The 20,940-nt window shown below is 37.9% G+C and overlaps 1 non-coding gene across 1 annotated transcript; it reads right to left on the bottom strand.

The window, feature by feature from the left end:
* Positions 1-20,164: 20,164 nt before the first annotated feature.
* LOC142169340 (small nucleolar RNA R71) lies at positions 20,165-20,269 on the bottom strand. Its single transcript, XR_012699048.1, has one exon. It is a non-coding gene; the product is annotated as a small nucleolar RNA R71 (small nucleolar RNA).
* Between the last annotated feature and the right edge of the window lie 671 nt (positions 20,270-20,940).

Below are 20,940 nucleotides of genomic sequence, written 5' to 3' on the forward strand. Positions count from 1 at the left end.
TTTCACAGCAAGAATTGGAAAAAGTGAGAGTTAAGTTTGAGAATGACGAGTTAAAACTGCAATGGAATTGAAGCAATAGAATAATTCAAAACTATCAATTATTACTCTAAAAAATTCTCTCTAAAACAAAACGCTCTCTCCTCTCTCTTATTTTGCGTGACTTTATGTAGAAGCTGCCATGGATGCGCAGCCCTCTCCCCATCTTCAAGCTGTGGTAGACACGAACTCTAGCCTAAAAAACAATACATACACCTCATTAATCGCATCAAAATCCCAAGCAGTAACCAAAACGATCCTTAAACATGTCCAGCATGTTCATGGTGAGCTTACGATTCAGTTTTCTTTTAAGGAACTGGAAGAATATGCAGTTGAAGAAGGCCTTCACCAAGCTTTGGTGATGAAGGTATCATATGGTGCACCGGAATTGCAAGAACTTCGAACATTAATTTTAGCACAGATTGGGATTAAGGGTCGCTGCTTGATTGGTGTGCTCGCGTTTCGACAACTGTTGATTCAATGTAATGCGTATGAGGATTTTGTAGCAGTTCTTTCAAAGCAGGTTGGTCATTTACTGTATAAGGGACAACAAATTCAATATCGTACATTCCCATGGACTCAAGATTACAACCCTAAGGTTGAGACGTCAAAAACAGTGGCATGAGTGTCGTTTCCATATTTTCAGACGAACCTGTTTGCCAAGAGACCTTTACTGTCAATCGCATCAGCTGTGGGAAAACCTATTGCCATAGACAAAGCCACACAAGCTAGGACAAGACCTAGCATAGCTACGGTAAAGGTAATTTTTGATCTCCTTGACAAGCATCCCAAGAATATGAAGTTACAATTTATCGACGAGCAATCTGGTAAGGTTATTGACCATATACAGGAGTTTGTGTTTGATAATCTTCCAGAATATTGTAATGTGTGCAAAAGACAAGGACATGCTGGTGAAGAATGTCGTCCATTGTTTAAAAGGATTAGGGGGAATGATGATATGCCACAGGATTGTTGAGGATGGGCAGGAACAAATTGAAAAATACAGGGGAGATTTGCGTCATTTTTTGAATGAGAGGAAGGCTTTGAATGAGGGTGATCTAAGTGTTGGAGAACACATTAATCCTCTAAGTGGGTAAGGCATATGCTTTAGGCCCCATTTTTCAAAAATAATATATATTTTATAGGTATTTAAAAAAATAATAGTATGTAGTACGTAGTACTTTTGTGTTTTTCATATAAATGGAAAGAAAATCTTTTAGAGTAAATGAAGTAAAATTTTAACTTACTTAAAAATGATAGACGAATAATTTTCAATTTGAGTTGATTTAATAATTTCATTTTTTACTCCTTCTTTTCCAATGTTTCAATCTTATTGTTCATATTCTAGAACCTACATATCTTCTTCCTTTCTCTTTATTCTTGCTCACCTTCTTGAATTCTTTCTCCAATAATTTTTTTCTTTCTCCAAAATTTTATTTTTAACCTTCTTTCTCCAAAAATTTATTAGTTAAATGTTCAATAATATTTTTAAGATTCCAATAGTTCTATACTTCTATTACTTTATAAAAAATATAGTATAGTTTTCAAGATTTACAGCAAGATTTTTAAAGTAGACAAGCAGCAACTAGATATTTTGGACTCAAAGTTTTCATTCTTCAAATTTCTTGAATCACTAATCGGATAATATCTTTCTAGTATTATTTTTATTTGGTATTTGGTATTTCATTAATTTTACTCCATACATATCATTTAAGTTTTTTTTTTTAAATTTAAATACTTAGGCCTCACATTTGACTTTCGCCTTAGGCCTCAAATGCCCTTGAGCCGCCCCTGCTCAGGTGCTACACAGGTTTTAAAATCACCTCAAGGGGCTCATCAACACGCTGAAAAGTTGATCAAGACATCACATGTATCAGTTGTTTCAAGTACTGCTTTTCTTCCTGTTGAAATAGCGCTTGGGAAGGCTTCTAATCATGTAACTGTAGCTGAGCAGAGTAATTCACGTGCAGTCTCAATGGATGCTACTGGTGATCGAAATAGAATGGAAAAAGACACTGCTGAAGGTAGTAATCTTCATGTGGAACATGGGGTGAATACCATTGTCGAAGCTGATCGAGTGGAGAAGGAAGCTAGTATTTCAAAGAACTGGAGGATCATCCAAAGTTCTACTGCTATATTAAATGTTTCTAATACAACAGATGGTACAGCTGGTCTAAAAAAAATAATAGTGGTGCAACAAGAAGCTGGTGCAACTGTTAATAGTGGTGTAACAGTTCCAGTAGCAGCAGCTCTTAATAGGGTTGCTAAAGATTTGAAGGCTGCTGCAGCTGGTATGTTTGATCGAGGTACAACTGGTGTTTCAAAGGGTCCAGGTACTGGGCAAATCAATGATGAATCTGGGCATCAAACATCTAAAGGAAAGGGGCAAACTAGTGTACAAAAGTTAACAGAAACGATAGAGAAAAGGGCTGGGCAGGTACTTGACTTCTCAGGCAAATCTGGTGCAGTTGAATCAGGTGTGCAAGGAGTTAAAATTGCTAATGATGCTCCAACAAAAGCAGGGCAAAACACAACTGGTACTAGGAAAATTAATAAAGGTCATGAGCAGATTAATATGCAACATGTACCAGGTGATAAGGAGGAGGGAATTGGAGCAGGTGCAGTGCGTGAAACTGAGCAGCTATCACTCAGTTCAAGGGATTTGATTCCTGCTGGTGAACAAAATGTTGCAGCTCACACAGACGCAGCTGATTTGTTGAAATATGAATCTCAAACGAGTTCAAAAAAGTGTGGTTGCTCAGTGGTGAATAAGACACAATCTTCACCAAACAAAAAAAATGTTCCAATGCATAAAAATCTGGTTACTGACTCAAAGAACATTACTGTTGCTAACTCTTTTGGTGTATTGGAGAATGCACCTATTTTGGTTGATGCTGGAATGGGAGAGCAGCAGGTTGATCGAGAAGGAACATCAAATACTAGGCAGCCAAAGACACCAGGCAATGTAAAAGAACAGCAAAAGCATAAGCCTTATAGTGCGCGATTAATCAGTCCAAGGGAAGTGATTGCTACTGGTGAACAAAAGGCAGTGGCTGAACATGTTGATCATGATTTAGCTTCAACAACTACACTGTCTAAATCTCCAGGCATTAGAAAGCAGCAGCAGTCCATGAAGAATGCAGAAGCTCGATCAAAAGTTTCAAAGAATCTTGCTCTTGTTCCTGTTGACGAACAAAAGGATGGGGTAATACATAATGCAGCCTCATCAACGTTACACCTGTCTAACCCAGATCTGGCCAAAATGGTAAAGGATGCTCAAGCAGCGATGTTCATAAACACAACTCCAAACATCAAAGCGCCATTGGTTACTTTGAATACATCGGTGCATGAGGTTCCTTCACAATCAATTGAGTCCTTTGGTGAGCAAGGAGATGATTCGGGGCAACAATTACTATCTACTGGAAATAATGAACAACTAATGCAAACAATTTCCCAAGCAAATTCTACAAGTGAGATGTTTGTTTCTAAACATGAACAAGATGTGACAAATGCAGATATGTTTACTAGAAAGACATGGGCTGATCAAATAGAGGAGGATAAAGAAGACTATGCAGATAGCCTTCAAGATGATACTGAAGATACGGCAGAACAGGTTTCAGCGAGTCCGCGATCCAGTGAACAGGCAGCAATATGGATAACGAACAGGTTTTCAATTCAACCAATAGTGCACCAAGCAAGAAAGGTTTAAGCCCAAATGCACCTGTTTTTTTACCATCTAGGCAGCAGCAAATTACAGTAGTTGGCTTGAGGAATAGCTCTAATTCTAAGGCTCTACAACAGACCATCGCAGCAGCAAGTTTGCAGAATTTTGAGCAATCATTTGAGTCTTCTAAGGCTAATTTAATCCAAAAGTCTTCTGGAAAATTAGCTAGCACATATGGAGTGGCTGCACATTGCAACTTGACACCTACCAATATCCTCCATGCTCTTGTTTCACATGATAACGATACCTTGAGAGCTCTGGATAACCCGAGGAAAGATCAAGGTGCATTAGTGCCCGTCTACAATTGTAGTGACGCATTTGGGATGGAAATACGTCAAAATTTTTATGAACAAGGGGAAGAGGAAGAACTACTGGATGCCTCCTTTAAAAATGTAGCTAAGGAGTGCGATCTTTCACCTAGACACAAGAGAAGTGGTTCCAACAAAAACAAAAGTAAGGCACACGAAAGGCAACATAGTTGGGATGGCAAAGTGACACAAGAGGTTGTCATTCGGAAACCTCCAATGAGAAATGCAAAGCAAAAGGTGGCTACCACTACCACTTCCACACGATCCAATAAATCAAAAACGAAATGATACAATTTGAAGAATATTTGAAGATAGTGGAAGAAGAAGCCAAGGAGCTACAAATTGAAGAATGCACAAGGTTCAAGAAAGAGGGCCAAGACACAATGTTTTACATTGTTTTATTTTATCTATCATCACAGAGTATGTTATAAACTCTGTGATGATCATAGAATATTTATTTTTTTCCACTTCGTATTTTCGTCATGCTTGCTAGTTGATGAGCTTTTTATGCCTCAATAGGATTTGTAAGGTAAGGTCTAGCCCAATATGTGTGCGCTATTTTCCTATGCCTTTGGGAAGATCCAAGTGGCTATGAGATTATATACCCTCGTGAGACTGCTGCCGGCAGCTATATCATGATCCTCTACATGAGGCTGCCAACTCAAGGTAATGGAGGCGCAGAGGAGTGATTATATAGCCAAGGCATAGAGGCAACACTATTGTAGCTAGCCCCCTTATTTATATTGTGGTTTCTTTTCTTTTTTTTATTTTATTATTAATAAAATAACTACTAGGCATGCCTAGTAGTATAATTTTCCAAAAAGGAGTAAGAAGAGCCGTGTCTATTTTAGGCAGAAGTGGTCTTTTTTTATTTCTAGTGTTTTAATTTTGGGAATTTACCTGAGGACCGCAATCGCATGTCTAAACCTGCATTCGTGGAGAAATACATTTTCTCACTGCTTCGCGACTACTTTTCTGTTCTGCAATCGCGTAGAGTAAAGGAAATACTTGTTCTTCGTGAACGCATGATATACCACGCGAATGCAGAACTTTGCAGTTTTTCACAATTTTCTGCAGGTACTCGTTTGGGCTGTCCGGGCCATTTTTTTCTTTACTTTCCTGGTGCTCTAAGACAAACACATCCAAATGTTCAACAAAAACAAATAAACCTACAAAACAAAAACCTAACAAGATTATTTGAAGATAATGGGTTGCCTCCCATCAAGCACCGCATTTAACGTCGTGGCATGACACGAATAAACTTTATCACTTTTCTTTCCACTTAGAAGATATGAATTGGGCACTTAACTTGGAATCAAGCTCGTGACTACGAGCGATGGGGGTGGTAAGTAGATAATAAAGCCAAACTTCATGTTCATCATGTTGCATTTCTTGGCTTTCTTTTGAGGCATGTCATTTTGCGTTCATGATGTTTCATACTGCAAGATGTATGGCTCTTGTATTTCTTTTTTGCACTCCCATATGGATTTACACGTTTCAATTCGCATATCACCATGAAACTCCAAAGTTGAAAAATACGTGGAATGAGACATCAACCCTCCAACTTGCAACTTTTTCCGTATTTTGACATCCTCTTTTTTTCCCCCGATTATAGCCAATCTCAACCATCTTTTCAAATTTTCCGGTTGACTCTAATTTCATTTTTTCTCGGCATCACCAACAAACATGGAGTCATTTGGCGGATATTCAATTCTTAATTCAAGATTCAAATCATTTTGGAGACTATTTTCCAATATCTTCTCTAAGGCTTTTTGCTCCTTGTTTCCTTCTTCAAGTAGGCACTTTATCATGAGTTTGAACTCCCCGTTTTATCCATGCTCATTTTCTGCCACTTTCAAAGCCCTAAAAGTGTCAAAACAAAAAGTAAACTTGTCATAGTGGGGGTTCGGGGAATGTCAGGATAAACAAGCACAATTACACAAATGTCCACTTTGATCACTACACCTATCACATATACTCCACTCATGGGTTTGAGATAATGCACAGAATCCTCCCTCGCGAGAATTTAAACAATTTTGCCCCGAGTGTGGTCATCCACAATAAGGACAAGGGTCATCAAAGTATGAATAACTACCATCCGACCAATTTTCAGTGTATGATGCCATTTTCAAAAATTAGGAAAATAAATGAGAAAAAAACAAAAACAAGAAAAATAATACTAAACAAAGATAAGAAAAATGACTATACAAATATTCATATGTTTGGACCAAAGCACGTACTCTTACTTCTCAAATAACCAAAATGCGCCAAATTGTTCCCTGGCAACAACGCCATTTTGATGACGTCCAAATTCACTCCCCAAAGACTAAGCAGACATGGTTGTATGGAATACAATATACCCAACAATGAGTCGGGGTCGAATCCCACAGAGAACAATATGTAGGCGATTAGGCAAGTAAGAGAATTGTCACTTATTATGCTAAGACAAACACTAAAAAGGGTTTTGAAAAAATTTTATAACTAAATACAAAAATGTAAACTAACCTAGAAAGCGAGTAAAATGATCAATGGCTATAAGCATGGATGCTATGGGAATTACACTCAAGTAACGATCCATTGTATTTCACGATTTTACAAATATGAGCAAGTTTATGTTAATTAGCCTCGGATAATAATTCTTTATTAGCTTCTTTCGAAGACTAACAAGACTTCCTAATAGAATTATCCCTAAAATAATTAAGAGATTAGGTGCACCCGAATATGGCTACAAGTAGTTCATTCCTATCCCTGGGTAGAACCTATAAGTTTAGGGTTAGCGCCTCAAGTTCTTGTTAATTAATCTTTTGCAACTCCCAAATTACCTTTTCTAAGATTAATTTGAAGTTAATGGGCGAGTCTTAGGGTTAGCTAATCCCTTTGAAAATATTAACGAACAGGAATAATTAAGGAAATAATTAACTAACTTCAATATTAAAAATATCATTCAATACATTAGCGCAACAAGGTATTTAATCCAAACATTAATAGTGAATATCTCCATAAAGAAGTTTCAAGTATTAGAATAAATACTACACACTTAAATATTCAATACAAAGCAAGAAAATGAAAAAAATGAATAAAAATAGGTAAGAAATTCTCAACCAAACTCTTCAAGTCTTCAAGTCCCAAGTGTGTGTGCAAGAACCCTAACTCGAATCTTATTTCTCTTAGTCAAGAAGACCAGAATTTAGCCAAAGATGCGTTTCCAATCAGCTGAGTCGTGTATTAAATGGTTTGGGGGTCAAAAATATAAAATTTCATTTCTACCAAGTTATTATGCCACAGGATCATGAAAACGAACCTGCAATCGCGATAAACAATGCCTCAAAGTACCGCGATCGCAAACTGCACCTCGCATTCGCGTAGAATGTTTGACCGCTTATTGACTAGCTTTCCTTAATCGTGTTCGCATAAACACACACATACTCGAGATATGCTTTTTCTAGTTTGACCGCAATCGCATCACTCTATCTTGCGATCGTGTAGAGTACTTGACCAGTGGGTGACCAGCTTTTCTTCTTTGAATTCGCAGCACTTCCACAGTGTTCGCGATTACTGCTATCCTTTACTTCGGCGTTCACATGCTTACATTTTGACTTGTTTTCTTTCGCATCTTATTTAAATCACATGATACCTAAAATATGCCAATAAACCTCAACAAATACCTTAGTTTTTCAATAAAATCATACAAAAGCCTAAGTATCAAGAAGAGATAAGTTGGTATAATACCAACTTATCAATTGTCACACCGGATTGGTCTCTTCTATTTGAGCTTATGCGTGATGCCAGTGGTGTGGCTATTGGGACGGTGCTTGGCCAAAGGCACAAAAATATTTTACACCATGTCCACTATGCAAGCAAGACATTCAGTGGTGCGCAAATGAATTACATAGTGACTGAGCAAGGATTGCCTGCCATTATCTATGCTTTTAAAAAATATGGGCCTCTCTGTTGAGTTCCAAGGTGATAGTATTTACGGATCATGCTTCTCTCCGCTACCTTATGGAAAAGAAGGATTCCAAACCGAGATTGATTAGGTGGGCCCTTTTGTTAAAATAATTTGACTTTGTAGTCAAAGTTCAGAAAGGAACAGAAAATCAAGTCGTGGATCACTTATCTTAGATTAAAGAGGTAGGGAGACAAAAACAAGGTCTTGAAATCAATGATGCATTTTCAAATTCACAACATTTGTCAATATCTTGCACTTTAACTCCTTGTTATGCCGACATATCTAACTTCTAATTAGTGGCCTTATCCCCGACGAATTGGAAGCTTATGAAAAGAAAAAGTTCTTGAGGGATCGTAGGAAATACTATTGGGCGGAACCATTTTTATTCCGGATATGCTCCAACAACATCATTTGGCATTGTATTTCAGAAGATGAGGTGACGCTGATTCTCAAAGCATGTCATGACTCTCAAGTTGGGGTCACCACAGTAGAAACCGTATGGTGGCGAAAGTGCTTGAATGTGGATACTATTGGCCAATGATATACCAAGATGCAAATCTAATGGTTAAGGCACATGATCAATGTGAAAGACAAAGGTCAAATTTTAGAAGGCATGAGATGCCTATGAATTTAATGATTGAGGTAGAGATCTTTGATGTGTGGAGGATCGATTTCATGAGTTCCTTTGTGAGCTCATATGATAATACGTATATCTTGATAGCAGTGGAATATATATCAAAGTGGGTCAAAGTAGTTGTCTTGCCAAATAATGAGACAAGGAGTAACCGCCTTCTTGAAAAAAAAACATATTTACTCTATTTTGAACACCAAGGGCCATCCTTAGTGATGTTGGATGTCACGTTTGCAATAAAGCCTTTGAGGGGATTAAGCACAAGGTGGCCACTCCTTATCATCCTCAATCAAGTGGTCAAGTTGAAGTCTCCATCCAAGAAATCAAGAAATTTCTAGAAAAACTGTTATTACAAACAAGATCGATAGGTCAAGAAAGATAGATGACGTTCTTTAGTCTTATCAGATGGCATTCAAAAAAACCATTGGAACCTCACCTTACCGGTTTGATTTTCGGTAAGGCATGTCACTTACTGATGGAACTAGAACACAAGGCCATGTGGCGGTTGAAAAAATTGAATCTTAATTGGGCCGACGCGGCTAATTTAAGTATGACACAACTCAATGAGATGTATGAGTTTCGCTTCCAAGCCTATGAGAGTGCATCCATGTATAAATAAAGGATGACGTTTGTTCATGACAAGACGATCTTGAAGCGGGAATTCCAATCCGACGACTTGGTCTTATTATTCAACTCAAGGTTGAAGCTTTTTCCGGAGAAATTCAAGTACAAGTGGTCCAGCCCATTCAAAATTGTTAGTGTGTCTCCTTATGGCTTCATTGAACTAGAGTCTAATGATGAGATTCAAACCTTCAAAGCAAATATCTAGAGAGTGAAGTACTAACTCGGGATAATTGGAGAAAGACAACTGGTGGAACAATTCAAACTGAAAGGCGGTCCCTTACCAACCTAGTTTCCATTTTCAATTGAGAAATTGACGGGCCTAGTGAGCTCTTTACCTGATACGTGCCTGACCAATGTGCAATCTCATTTGAGATTGCAGAACTGTTATACAGTCCACAAAATTGGCCTTCAACCACATTCTGGAGCGGCTTGTTCTTAGGAACTTCTGACTATTTCCATGACCAATATGCGGTTTGTAAAACCTTTATGCAATAGAATTTTTGGCCGCAGAAAAACAAATGAAGTTCAGCTAGTTTTTCTTCTCTTTCTATGTGCTTTTGCATCCCACTTGAGTGCATTTAGAGTAACCTGCACTCTAAAACACACATCAAGATGTACAACAAAACACATAAACCTACAAAAATAAAAATTTAACAAAAACATTTATAACACATGGGTTACCTCCAAAGAAGCAATAGATAATGGAAACTAGCCTACTGAACGATTCCATCTATCACTTACGTCATTTTTCAAGGTCAGAAATCTCAAATTTAGAATTTAAGCATAAAGTCATCGTTCCGTCATCCAACATGCTTCTATCTAAGTGATTTCATACCTTACTACTCCCCTCTGTCACCTTTCTAAGCTCATTTGCCCTATTCTTTTAGTCTGCTTTGAATGATCCTTTCACTCTTTGAGGGTGAGCGAAGTACTTTGAGTGATTATATGGAAGGAACTTTCTGCAGCCACAAAAGCTATTTCGCGATAGCAAAGGTGTTGCAGATTTGACAGATATTAAAACTTCACTCCCCTGCTACTTTCCCATTCCCGACTTCCCCTGCTACTCTTAGTTTGAACAAAACAAGCAAATAAAAAAAAGTGAGAAGATAGAGTTCTTCACCAACTGATTTCATTCTCTACTGTTTAATCACCAAGTCTTCCAATCTCATCAACGAATCTAGTAAGAACTTCTACCCCTCTTTCTCTTTTGCTTTAGTTTGATTCGTACAAGTCTCTTCCCCCTCTTCCATGATGCCCAATCTCTCTACCTTGTCCTCTGTGTTAACTGAAAGTCCCTAACTGGGATTTCTTCTTAGTGTTTCCATGAAATGGGTGGTCATTGGGGGCAAATGATAAGCCAAAATTGTGGGGATAGGGCTAGGGTTCCTGGTTGTTGTGATTTTTGATAATGCTCATTAGGTATTCATGGGTTGCCGTTGAAATTGATCAAATGAGGGTTGTTATGTTTTGATTTCGTGAGATTCTTTAGCGTTCATGTAGTATAGGATATAATTGAAATTCGAGGGTTGCCTGTATGTAGTGTCTTAGCAGAGAAGATGACTTTTGCGGTACTACATAATTGATTCGTGCAATCGCGCAATCGACACAGATTTCATCCCAAATTTACCTTTCTCTTATTAACATGTGCGATCAATTGTGCAGTCCGTATAATATGTTGGCTATGCCATTGTTCACTCTAAGATGCATTTTGTGGTCCATAGATCTGGTCTGCGACCAAAAATGCGGTTTATAAATCTGGTCTACGACCAAAAATGTGGTCCGCGGATTGTGTTATCCCCTTCATTTCCTTGTCATTTTCCATGAATGTTTTTATAATATTCTAACTTCACTTTCATTGGCATGAATTGCACCAAAGAAAACCCCAAGCATCCATAGCACCCACCACAAGAGGAAAAAAATGGGCCAGAGCTACAAATCCGACATCGCAGCAACCCTAACACAAAAAGCCTGGCATATATGTCACATCATCTGAACCTTCTCCCATTATGAAGAGGAGAGGGTACCAATTGACCAAGTGCCACTAGTTGATCCCCACGTCGGATCCTATAATAAATACATTGGATAAAGGAATATCTTCGAAGAGAAGCAACTGAGTGTGAACGGACTTAAAAAGAACTTCCCGCATATACTAGATAACATCTAGAAGAGGGATTGAGAGTTCTTTCTCGAGCCTCCGGGGGAATACAATGAGGTACTTGTCATGGAATTCTATGTTCCCTCATTCACTAAGTAGCAAGCAAGGCGTCGTGCTTACTTGGTATCAGTCATAGTCTTGTGACATTTATTTCAAAGATTGGGAAGGAGGCACGAAAGAATATGATACAAAAATGGCACAGAAGGAAAATGAGAGCACTTAAGTAGCTTTTGTCCTAGAATAGGGGACTCCAACCTATATTGAGCCGGGTCAAAAAATTCAAAATGAAGATGTCATCCAAGAATACTGGTATTAGCTAAGCTTTATATGTTCTCGCTTACAGCCAAGGAGAAATGAAACTGACATAAGTATCGGAAAAGCGATCCTTATTGCTTCAATCATGTCGGGCTTCAAGATTGATGTGGGAAAAATCATATTCCCTGAGATTGGCATCCGGGAAAACCAAGAGAAAACCTCGCTCCCCTTTCCGTGCCTCATCACTGCCTTATGCGAAGACACAGATGTTCCCCAAATTCCAATATACGATCGCATGTTTGAGGCCACCCAAGACATTGACATAATGAGGTCCCAAACACCCTCCACTGCTTCAGAGAATGTGCCCGCGGAACAACGGGTCATCCTCTCACCAGCCTCATCTACTTCACCAGCAACTGCCACTTCCACACGGATTTAGGATTTAAATCCTATGGGTTCAATTTTAAGATTTTTAACATTAAACCCATTATATTTTTAAAGTTATGGGTTCATATCTACTATTTTGTAATTTTAATAAATTTTTACATACAAATTTTTACTCCGCGTCAAAAGTTATGGGTTCAGTTGAACCCGTAGCTTATACGCTACATCCGCCTCTGCCTCTACACCTAGTCCAGCCACAACATCAACACCTAAGCCGACCACTGCTACACCACTTATTTCACTACTTGCCATTTCCATGCTTGTTCTACTAGCATAGAACACTAATACCAAAGTAGACAAGATTGTGAAATATCTTCCACTGCTCATCAAGCAAGCTTTGGCACCACTCCAAGCATCAGTGAGTGATCTTTAAAAGAAACATCCATCTTGTGAAGATCGAGTCCATAACATTGAAGGTCACCTTGATAAGGTTGAGCAAGGTGGAGATGGGGACATGCCTTAATTTAAAAATGATGTTTCCGATCTCAAGTTGGAGATGAATAAGATGCAAACCTTGGAGTTTGACCTCACAACCCTTCTTACGGCGGAGGAAGAGTATGGCACTGTCACCTCCCAAGCATAGGACCTTTCTTTGGACATCATAAACCTCCTCTACATGGTACTGGTACCTCACATGTTCTGTAATCTGCTGCAAACAGTGATGACTATTCAGAAGAGGAATCAGTAGTGTCTCGAGACGAGACAGATGAAGAGCAAGATACTGAGGAGGTCGATGGCGAGATGCCAGACAAAGGTAAACAGGTTACCTCTACAGAGGACAAGGATGATAAGGAGGTAGATATGCAGAGGGCCATCACACATTCGCTTGATAACATAGCTTCCATGGCTACCACCACTACCAAAGATCAATCACCAAGCGAGGCAAGTAGCTCCCAGGTCCAGGGCCCGGCTTCACAGCTTTAGAAGCCCACTACTTTGGTCCTAGACACCACTGTCCAGCCAGAGGTTCACCCCACTGACCCTCCAGTTTCAGCTCCCGGCCCTACGGCCGCATCAGAGAATCCAACCCCTCCAAGCGTTTGGTGCGCTCCGGCAAGGCCCTAATCTCTGCTCTTACTTTTTCAATACATTAGGGATAGTGCATGATTCTATGTTAGGGGTGTGGTAGCAAGAACAATTTTGTTAATGTACATTGATATTAGTCTTGACATTGTAGATAGTAATGACTTCCCCTTGGTTTTTCTTTGTCGAATTCTTTTCCAAGGGTGTAGCAGTAGAACCACGGTTGTAGTCATAACACGTTTTGACTTGTTTGGTTCTTTTGTACTAGATTGAAACATGTGATACATTTTTGTGAAATAAATTTTACCCTTCAAATTTTGTGAATAAATAGTTGTTTTTGTGAAATCGAGGCTCGTTGTTTGACTTTATGCTACTAGAATCTCAATATGATGTGATTAAGCTTTGTATTGCCTTGCATTCATTTGAGGGCTGAACATATGCCAATTTGAGCTTTTAATACATCATATGTGGTGAAAATTTGTGAATAATGCATGTGATTAACTCGTACATTCCAGAACTTGCCCGGTTGGTTCCTCAATGCAAATATTAGGTTGGTGTTTGGTTGTTGAAATGATCTTAGGCTTTCTTTGTGATTGCTAACTAATTATTGGAAAAATTGGCCTACCTTTTGCATTTATTACCCTACTTGTCCCCCATTGAGCCTTTAACATTTTCTTTGGCTATCACATTACAAACTTTTACCCATGTCCTGAAATTACTCTCTATTTTGAACCCATCCCTCCTTGAATATTATGAATGAGGCTTAAAGCCTGAGTTAAGGTATATGTCAATTGGGAAACAATAGAGGAATGATTTGTGTGTAGAGGCTAAACTCTCGAGGTTGTGTCTTGTGAATCGAGCGGCTAAGTTAAGATCCAACTTACTTAAAATCAAAATCTTCACGTCATCCTAAACCATGTAATACTCAATCTTCCAAAAAAAAGAGAAGAAGAGAAAAATGAAGTGTTGAGCAAATGTGGTAAGACAAGCAGCTGTGGGGCGGTTATGAACTACAAGGCGAGTTGATAGTAGCAATTCGATATCAATAAAGGCAATGTAGGTTATTCAACAAAGAATTCGTGTCACTTTCAAGGAGGGTATCATCACTAATTTCCTAAATATTCATCCAGACCATGCCCAAGCCTACACTACAAATCATGAAAAGTCCTTTTTGCTCAACAACCAAATATTCATGAGCTAGCAATGAGTTAAAATAAGGGAAAGCATATGGACTGATACTTGTGGCACTTGACATTCTTTCTGAGTGTGAGAGTTTTTGAATATATCCCTTGTACATAATTGTCTCTGTTGAGTTGGGGATTATCTTTGTTTTGAGGAAGCGTGTATTGCATGAGTTAGAAGAACTTATGTTTCTGAAGCGTGTATTGCATGAGTTAGAAGAACTTATGTTTCTTGATGTAGGATGCAAGTGCATATCTAACTATTAGTAGCACTATGTCATTTCTTTTGTCCCCACGATGTGGGATAATACTGGGTATGTTGTTGTTCTTGTTGTTGTTGTTGTTGTTGTTGTTGTTGTTGTTGTTGTTGTTGTTGTTGTTGTTGTTGTTGTTGTTATGTCATTGCTTTTGACTTACCTTTTAAAGACTTTTAAGTTGTTTCTTATATAACATTTTTTGTAGGAAATCATACTTGAAGAGCCAATAATATGAAAAAGATGTTAAAAATCCCGAAGAAGTTAGATTCGCGACAGATGTGTGACCGCAAAATAGCTTTGCGAACCACACTTCAATCACATATGATATCAGGTGTGTTCAGTTTTTGAGAGATAAAAATGCTGTTCAATATGCGATCGCATAACCAATGTGCGGATCACATAATTGTTGCATAAATGCAAGGGAATTTCCAGTCATCCAAATTGATAAATATGCGATCCATTATGCGGACCGCGAAATCATCATGAAGACCACATAACTTGTGTATGATGGAATTCTGGAAGTGCTAAAGTTCAAATCTAGGGCATTGCAACAAATGTGCGGATCGTGGATCGTATCCGCAGTCCATTCCGCGATCCTTAACTCTCCTTAAATGATATTTTCATCACAGATTTGTCCGCATCTTTTAGGCAATTATAAATAGAATAGCTAGGTTTCTTGTGGTACATCTTGTTTGAAAAAGGTCCTACAATGAGAGCATTGAATACTATATATATTTCGGAGCTTTTTGAAAAGATTCCAACACTTTGTCTTCATTATAAGCTTTTAGGAATTTCTTTAATGCTTTGTTCTTGTATTTTAATATGAGTAGCTAACTTTAAATACAAAGGTTATGGACCCAAAGTGAGTGTATTATTAATGGATGTATACCATAATATATATATAATGGGTTGTTGACTTCTATTTATTTCTCATGCTTCATTTATGGTTGGTGGTTGCAAACATTAACTAGTTTGATTTTAGTTTATCATTGACTTGGAAAAGTGGGTTAGGGTTTGGTATAAATTAATAGCAAGAATTCGAGTCTTTAAACCTTGTTCAATAGAATCGGTTAGGAATAAGTGGGTTTTACTTGACATAAAATGGTTGCTTTTAATTTTTACTCTTTTATATTTGAAAAAATCATATAGAGTAAATACTACCTAACTATTGGGAAATATTTGGTAGTCATTTTGAAACCTTTGCATATCAAAGGACTTTCCATTAGAAATATATCATATTAACACCGATCGCATTACATTCCAAAAAAGGGGAAACAACCTTGGTTTCTTAATCCAATTAATCATTTCTCTTAACAAAATAGCTTCTCTTTATAATTCACAAGTATCAAACTCTTTTTGAACTAACAGAGTAGAATTACAACCTTAGTCAAGTGAAACACTATCCAAGTAACCTTTTCACTCCTATACCATGTGGGATTTGACCCCAACCTTGTTGGATTTTTATATTCGACATTGACCTTCTTACACTATTTATACAGGTGTATTTTGAGCGTATCAATATACGACCACTTGCATGTATGCCACTCCTAGCACGTAGCCAACATCAACAATTCAATCAGCTAGTCCCTCGAGCCAAAGCTAGGCAAGATACTTACCTCAAACGAGCCAAGTCAAAAACGTCTAAAAATCCCTTGTCCCTCGAATCGGCCTCTAAACGGATCAAATCTAGCCAAAAACAGCTCAACAACGTCAAACAAGGCTATAGGAATCGATTCCAAATAATAAAGTTTCGATCTTTATCAAATTGCACATAGTCAACCTAAAAGTCAACTCGGGTTCGCACCCCAAAACCCATCAAAAGTGACAAATACCGATCACTCTTTCTACCACGAGTCCAAAAATACAAGTTTCATACTAATCTGACTACGAATCGAGATTTAAATCTCAATTATTCATTCTCCACAACTTCCTACAAAAACCACAATTTTCACTCTTAGATTTCATCAACCAAAAGCCAAAATCAAAGATAAAATCACAAATAACAATAAAATCCAAGTTAAGGATACTTATCCAATCCAAATAGGTGAAAATCGCCTCAAATATTGCCCCAATCCGAGATCCCAATCTCAAAATATGATAAATAAAGCCAAATCCTCGATTAAAATGTAACTGCAATAAATACCTCGCACATGCAAAAATAACTTAAAACATTGACCTGCCACTTTTGTGGCCAAAATCCCGCTTCTCTATACTAAATAGCGCACATGTGCATGCGCTTTTGCACAGAGACCTCCGCATCTGCGGACTACCCTAATCCCAGCCAAACTCGTTTCTCTGACCCCATGTCTGCTTCTAGAGACTTGCACCTGCGGACCAAACCTCGTAGGTATGAAACACCAGAACCACAACTATCATCCAACTTCAAAATGTTCTGAAACTCGTCTAAAACTCACTCGGGCCCCTGGAACCCAGTCCAATCATACCAACAAGTCCTAATACATCATCAAACCTTCACTATATGGTTGACTATGCTTTTGAGATCCTATCCTCACATTTGCGACTTCTGCCATCGTCATTAAACTTCATAATTATAGTCAAGCAGTTCGCATTTGCGACCATTGACTGATATGTTAACTTCGCGATTGCGAAGTCCAGTATCCATTTGTGATATCTGGGGCATTTCTCCAATTTTCTTCCTTTTAGCTTCTTTTTTTCTCAATTCCACTTCGTTTGATCTCTATTCGTTCCATGACCCATTGTACCTGAAATAATAGCAATGCGTACCATAAATAGCCCCATTTTATAAATAAAGGATGCAAAAACTAAAGCAAAGAGACTAGATTAGGTGGTAAAATGACCACTTATCAACGCCCCCAATGTTTTGCTTGTCCTCAAGCAAATCAAACCAAAAACTCAATGAGGTTCTATCATCTCAAGCTCACGTAGTATCGCTATCATTTTCAAATTACCTTCCTCAATTAAGCAAAAAACTCATAACTTTGGTTGATACAAATATTTAGTTTATAAGCATGTGAACATTACCCAAATAACACCCTCATTTCAAAACGAAATTTTAATTATGAAATGGAGTTTCAAAATAATCAAGTGAAAACAAACAAGCCTCAAGAAATTACTCAAACCACTAGCCTACTTGATATGCTCAGTTGACTAAATTTGGAATTTATCAGCACTACCAATCTATCATAATTCATATGTCCTCACAAGAAAGAAATTCCCAAAATTAGAATATTAATAATAACAACACAAGGGACATAATCACAAAGTCACTCATACTCAACAAAGAAGTTCAAGTACTAACAAATATCATACCATAGGCTTGCCCTTATTTTCATACGCCACTAACTCAAGAACATTCGATAAGAGATCACATAAGGACTTTTTAAGCTTGTAATGTAGGTTTGAGGAAGGGTAGGTGATGGTAGGCTATAATCTCGTATTCTAGCGCTTATTGCACTCTAATTCACTGTGCTTTACTTGTGTTGAGCTTTAATTGGTAGTGTTTTGCACTTATTGTATGTTTTATGCTTTGTAGGAGTGATTCCGAGTTATGCAGATGCTGTGGAGCTAATTGTAGATATTTGGAGCTTTGATGTCTGAGTAAAAGCCCAAAGGATTAAGTTGTGATCATGTTTGGTGGTCGAGGACCACGTCTGGATACCAAAAATCAAGGAAGAAGAAACACTATGAGAAAATTGCACTACTACGGCGCGTGGTGCGCTGCAACAGTGCATTTTCTGCTACCTAACAAAAGTTCAGCTCTCTGGATATCTCCACTAATGCCCTGCATGGCGTGTCGCCCCATGAAGTGCACCTGTGTATTTTTCCTATAGCTGTTGTCCTATTTCGGCTAGGAAAGGGTGGTTTCATCCGGGCCCGACCCTACTTGGTATGATACATTAAAGAATGTTATTTTCTGGACTTTTGACATACTTTCGACTTAAGGAGGCTAAATAGAAAATGAAAGAACACAAGCACAAGGATTTCATCATTCCTTCCTCACTCACGACTCGAGTTTGGATTGACTTTATGTTTTCCAATACTTTAATTATATTTGTGATAAATTTCTCCATATCTATGGAGTAGTTACCTTTAGGGTTTGATGGATTTTGTGTATTGATGATTGTTTGTGGATTATAACTCTAGTTTTATGCATTGAATCATTTTGGATGGTTTAATTGTTGCATCTATATTCACTAGTTCATGTAATCGAGAGAGGCATAACTTGTGATATCTTTGCATTATATTGTTGGTTGAATCATAGATTCTACGAAGTAATTGGACGAGGCTAGTTGAATTATGGATTAAACCGAATTAGGATAATAATCGAAAGAGGTTTTCCTAAAGACCAATCCACTACACATTCTTACATATCTTTACGGTGCTTAATTTGGTTCATCTTGTTAGCTTGAGACTTAATGGAGAGAGGAGTTTCTACTGAACGTTTGAACTAATAATTGAGTGAATTCAATAGATTCACTCGAATATTAGAAGTGAATTATCTAGGGTTAGATCCCGAGCAATTATCTTGCACCTATCCTATCAAAACCCTATCTTATTCGACTGATAACCTTATTTGCTTATTCCTTTTCTCAATAGTCACTGGTCAATAGCTTTAGATTCTTAGTTAATTTTAATATTAATCATATAAATCTCAACTATTGATTCTCCTGGATTGCAATCAAGCTAGAAACTACGAGAATACTGTTTAACTCTAATCCCCGTGGATACGATATTATACTATACTATCTTTGATTAGCGAAAAAAATTTAAGAGTGTGTTTTGTGCTCAATAAATTTTCACGTCGTTGCTGGGGATTGGCAATCAATAGTATTTGAAAGAGTTTGTAGTGCTAATTAAGGATTTTTTTTTCTTTTTATTTTGTATTTTTACGTTTGGTGCATGACTCGAGCTTTTGCAAAAGAAGTGCTACCATATGAGCCAGAGTTAGAAAAACAACCGCGACAACTGAGCAAGGAAAGAGATCTTACCGAGAAGTTAGAAAAGGTTGGGCAATCATCAACCGAAGAAATTATGACCGGAAACGGTGATGATAATGTAGATTTGGCTGCAAGAGAGGCAGCCCAATAACGAGAAAAAGTTTCCCGGTATGCTAAGGAATCAGCTATTAGAGCTACACAGATTGTCTACGAAAAAGGGAGGGGTCGAAGAATTAATCCAAATCAACCCTTGGCTGCAGACCAGCTCAGAAATATAGCTCCCGAGCCATGGAGATCATTTGGAGATTATGCTAGACTGGTCTACAATCAAGGATTATCAAGTGTTAGACCACCTCCAATTGCAGCTAACAATTTCGAGTTGAAGCAAGGGTTGCTTCAAACAATTCAGAACTGATGTGTCTTAAGAGGGAAGCTGAACGAAGATCCAAACACAGATCTAATGGACTTCGATGAGATTATGAACACCTTTAAATACAATGGGGTATCACAAGATGCAATGTACTTAAAAGCATTCCCTTTTTCACTTAAACATGATGCAAAACAGTAGCTTTGAAGCTTGCCCACGGGATCGATTAGAAAATGGGTGGATATTACAAGAAAATTCCTTGATAAATATTTCTCTCCAGCTAACACAGGAAAGTTTAGAAGAGAAATCCATAACTTTTGCTAGAAAGAGACTGAAACTATTTTTGAAGCATAGAAGAGGTTTAAGGAGATAGTTAGAAATTGTTTGTCACGACCCAAAATCCTAACCTGTCATGATGGCGCCTATCTCAGTACTAGGCAAGACGACCACATCAATAACCCGCGATTTCCTTTAAATTAAAAAAATATAACGTTTAATACAATACCAAAGATCTAGCAATTTTCGATACAACACTCCCAAAACCTGGTGTCACTGAGTACATGAGCCTCTAATATGAGTACAAGTATAGAAAATATGGTCTATAATAGTCTGAGATCAAATACAATAAACAAAGAGATAGAGAAGGAGAGACAAGGTATGCGGACATGGCAGCTACCTCAAAATCTCCTGAAAGTCAACTGTGCCAAATGATCAACACCCGCTATGTTCAGGAATACCTGGATCTGCACATGAAGTGCAGGGTGTAGTATGAGTACAACCAACTCAGCAAGTAACAATAATAACTAAGGAACTGAAGATAATAACGAGCTACACAGTCATAGTTCACTTTCAGTAGTTCCAGCAAAGAATAGACATGCTTTCAAATCCGGTAGTTTAAGTCAAATCAATTTTATACAGTTCAATTTCAAGTAATCCGGATATAAATTCTTTCAGAGATTTTACAACAATGACAGATAGCAACCAAGTGCAACAACAAATGTAAAGCAAGTACAACCTCTCAGTCAACAGTCACTCAACTTATCACAACACCTTAACCACATGGCTCT

The sequence above is a fragment of the Nicotiana tabacum genome, chromosome 14 (assembly GCF_000715075.1).
Source record: "Nicotiana tabacum cultivar K326 chromosome 14, ASM71507v2, whole genome shotgun sequence".
Taxonomy (NCBI): Eukaryota; Viridiplantae; Streptophyta; class Magnoliopsida; order Solanales; family Solanaceae; genus Nicotiana; species Nicotiana tabacum.